The sequence below is a fragment of the Nematolebias whitei genome, chromosome 2 (genome assembly GCF_014905685.2).
Source record: "Nematolebias whitei isolate Nwh7 chromosome 2, NemWhi1, whole genome shotgun sequence".
Taxonomy (NCBI): Eukaryota; Metazoa; Chordata; class Actinopteri; order Cyprinodontiformes; family Rivulidae; genus Nematolebias; species Nematolebias whitei.
Window position 1 is genome coordinate 36,897,393 of NC_056499.1, and position 4,732 is coordinate 36,902,124.

A 4,732-nucleotide genomic window follows, 5' to 3' on the forward strand; every position below is an offset into this window, starting at 1 on the left:
ACACACACACACACACACACACACACACACACACACACACACACACACACCTCCCAGAATAATCTCAAATAGGACCGTGAACTTTGCAGTTTCTTCTGAGCAGCTTGCAAGCAAATGTTAAATGGAGAGTTCTCTTTTTTTTTCTGTGAGTTTCTCATTGCATTACAGAGCTTGTTTCAGTCCGGATGTCTGACGTAGGGACTGTATCACCACATGCAGTTGTGGGTTACTGTATTCTCCAGTGGCTCACATCTACACAGGATGTGCCGACAGAACTGCTTGAAGGTTCTTTTTGTGGTGAAGTGGATAGATTGTTTCCTGCAGTGTGTGTGTGTGTGTGTGTGTGTGTGTGTGTGTGTGTCAGTGCGCATGTGCTCTGTAAACAAGGTTCGCTTGTGCCCTCAAACCATGGTCGACAGAGTGCTTCTCTGACTGCTACACACTATTTTTTTCCATGGGTTATTGGGTATGGTGAGTTGTCATGGCAACTGGTGAGACGTTGCGCACTGTGGTTCTTTTTCTTCTTCTTTTCTTGTTGCTGAAGAAAAAAATGCAAGATACAAATTAACTCTCTCTAGCAGCTTAACTAAAGGCGATGAATGGGAAGTAGAACCAGTTGCAGATGTGCAGACTGTTCCAAACAAAACATAATGAGCCGAACCTGAACAGAAACACCACACGTTCAGCTGTTTGTCTGCTCTTATGAAGCTGGGGTTTCTGAGCAATCCACTTCAAAAGCATTCCTTAAACCATAAATGATTAAGCCAATACATTTTCATTCATGAACAGACTTTTGTAGAAAGCAAAAATCCTGAAAAATATGACAAGAAAGAGTCATGCATTTCATTTTATTTTTAAGTTTTCAGCATCTGAACATGTTTCTCCAACTTTCTGCCGTCTACGCTTGCCCCCTTTGACCTACGCCCTCCTAATCTGTGATCTGTACATGTGCATCCCTGTTGGAGTTGTCAGGGTAATCGAGCCGATAGGTCAAAATGGAAGCAGACGACTTGTGCCTTATCTCGGTGCATGCTCAGAGCTGCAGCGTGTGTGAGTCAGTGGAAAGTGTCAGAACTCTTACACACACAGACACATGCTTAGAAAAGCGAACAAATTGGTTCACACACTACTTACATCTGATATTTCTATCATAAACCTGCGTGTGTGTGGAGGCATGTCTGCATGTGGTCACAGATGTGTGCTGACAGCAGACAGGCTCTTTGGTCTGACTGACGTGTGTGGAAGCTGCTCTTGACCACTGATAAGAGCTGCAAGTAAACGCTATGACCCAACACGAAGAACGAACCAAAAACTATCTCCAGCCATAGATCTTGCGATGATATGACCAGAAATACTTTTAGGTTACTGTGATGTGTTTTTACAAACTATCTATCTATATGTACTGTATATATGTACATTTTCATTTTTCCTTTACAAGATCTGAACTGATGTTTCTGTCAAGCTGAAAAGAATCAACAGAACTTGTATTCGTTTTGTTGAGTTATTTGCTGTTTTTTTTAAGGAAAATTCAGACATGACTTAAACATGTTGTAATTAATATTTGATGCTGTGATCTTTTTTGGTAAGCACTTTGATAACAGTTACTGTTTTAAATGTGCTATATAAATAAATGTGACTGGACTTGACTTGACTAGATACAGCCTTCATAGTGGAGCAGCAATAAATAATAAGCATGTTAGCTGTCACAAGCTAATATTAGTCATATTAGTTGTCACAGATGTGGCTTGGTGCAATGTTATTCCCAGTTGTTCAGTGTTATTTATCGATAGCTCAGTAATCTGATAGCCTGTGGATAATAGCTGTCCTTTAGTCTTTTTGTACGCAATGGCAGACTCGTGTATCGTCTGCCTGAGGGTAGTAGATGGAAGAGTCCTTATGTTTGTGCTAGACCCCTAGACTGAGGACTAGCTTCTACCCTAAAGCTGTTAGCTGTTAGACTCATGAATCCCTAACCAGAATAATCACTGTAAAGCCACTTTAATTGGAGATTTGTCACTTTATCTGTGCTGATGATTATCCATGTTGCTGATTTTTCGGATCTTACTAATGTTCTTTACAATTTGTGTTTGTGTTGGATGTAACTGGAACCCTGTGTACATAGTTTCATCCCACCTCGTGTACCACATGTGATGTGTATGACAAATCAATCTCTCTGACTCTTTGACTCTGATTTCTTCCCATAAGCTGCCATCTTCTCACAACAGACTCACGTTCAGGCTGCCGTTTAATACACCTTATTATATTACATTATTATTGTTTAGTGTATATCTTAGATCCTTGTATAGTGTTTTTTTGTTTATAGTTTTTATTTTTGCTATTTATGGGTGTAACTGGGACCTTGAGTACACAATTTTGTTCCACCTCATGTACCACATGTGATGCGAATGACAATAAAGAACCTTGAACTTTAATAAATATGTTTGCCAAACTGAACAATTATTATTTTTCATGAATCATTTTGCAAGAAATATACATTTAAGTGTGTTGATTATCAGTAACTGTAAAGAGAAAAACATTTCTAACTCTGGAGACATTTGAAAATAGGCTACCCCTACACAATTGCATAACTGTGACCTATAATACACCGCTACCAAGACAGAGAACAAAAGTGGGATGGAAACTGTGTGTGTGTCTGTGAACGCGCACACACCTGTGTATGTGTAATTGTGCATAGGTGCAAGATAACACACTGTATTAGAAATGTGTAAAATAGAGCAGGGGAGGTGAGAGTGTGTGTGTGAGAAGATTTCGATGTATTGGTTTCCGTCTTTTTGCGAACAACGCTTCATAGATTGCATCTATAGCACATTGTTGTTGCTGCACGGCTCGCCCACAAACCCACAGTGACAATCTCATGGCCAAGTTGTCAGCATCGATGCTTTAGGAGGATTGTTCATCACATTGTTTTTCTGATAAAGACGGATTACTCGCCCTCAGCAGTTCACGCAACTTTAAAACGAGCAATATGAGCTCACTTTGATGCATTTGATGGAACAGTGAAGCTGAGAGGTTTCAGATTGAGATCTTGGTGCCTTATTGAATTTCTCTGAGGTGGATCAAATTACTGTTTTTGTCAACACGCCGAGCAGGCTGTAGGCTTTCGCTGCCTCATTTTTGTGGTCGTGCTATTTGTCTTGTAAAAACAGAATAACACTCGCAGAGTTTTTGTGTCTTCGCCACACTCTGCTCATCTGTTTTGGATTTCTGCAAGCAGGTTTTTTTTTTCGTACGTTTCGACTTCCTTTTTGCGGATTCTTTACACATATCTTTGATGCCTGAGAGCATTTTAGTCTGCAGTCCAGAGAAAAAGAGAGCAAATTGAGCCTTAAATCTAAACATGTGACATCAGAACACAAAATGGCAGCACACAGGCCCCGGACCACCCACAGACATTGAGGCTTCCCTCTAACCTAATGTGGACTGAATTAGACGCTGCCTCAAGCCGTCACCCCTAAGCTTTTATTAACCACACTGGAACCAGAAGCATGTGCAGCCTGTTTGCACTTCTCTGTTTTTTTATTTAAGCACAATGCACCTCTAAAACTGAAAAAGTTAGGTGGGAAAACTGTTAAAGAGATCTTAACATGAACGACAAATAAGATGAATCTATTTAAATAGCTGAGTTTATCTGTTTAAGAAAAAGACTGCATTGACTCAATTTCCATTTAGGTGTGTGTACATACGTGTCGATAGTTTAAGAATGAATGTGCGTGAACTGTTTGTGTGTGTGTGCTCTAGCAGATGCACACACAGGGTGAGGGTCCGGCTGTCTGTCGTTGGCACACATTCACCAAAAAGATGAGGATAAGTCAGTTATGCGTTTGTGTAGACCAGGGGTGTCAAACTCACTTACAAAAGGGGGCCACAATTAAAACCTTTTTCAAACTAAGGGCCAATTTCAGAAACTACATTAATTCAAATCAGATACCCAACATCTTTTCTTGGTCACTGGTTCCTCAACAAGAGTTTGATTGGTCTCATTTGATGTTCTCTGTTGTACTTACGACATCATAATCAAAGATTACTGAAAACAATTCAAGAGATAGAAGCATTTTATGTTTCACCTATTATCTTGGGGGCCAGATAAGATGTCAACGAGGGCCACATTTGGCCCCCGGGCCTTGATTTTGACACATATGGTGTAGACCATCTGTTTGATGCACAGTCACATATCAAATCTGCTTTGCGTTAAATATCACATTTGCAAGTAATTTTGAGCACTACAAATGTTTCTCCGCAAATATGAATGACAGATGTAGACAAGTGTTATTAAAGCAATATATCCATCCATCCATTATCTTTTACCTGCTTCTTCCATTTTGGGTTGCTGGGGTCGCTGGTGCCCATGTCCAGCAATCACTGTGCGAGGGGCGGGGTACACCCTGGACAGGTTGCAAGTCCATCACTGGGACACATAGAGACAAACGAGACAAACAACCATTCACTCTCTCACTCACACCTAGAGACAATTTAGAGTTACCAATCAGCCTAACATGCATGTTTTTGGTCTGTGGGAGGAAACTGGAGTACCTGAAGAAAACCCACGCATGCACGGAGAGAACATGCAAACTCCACCCAGAAAGACCCCTGGACCAGGATTTGAACCAGGGACCTGCTCGCTGAAAGACAGCAGCTCTACCAGTTGCGCCACCGTGCTGCCCCACACCAGAACCCATACTCACCTATTCCTCTTCTCCTTTACAGCTGCGAC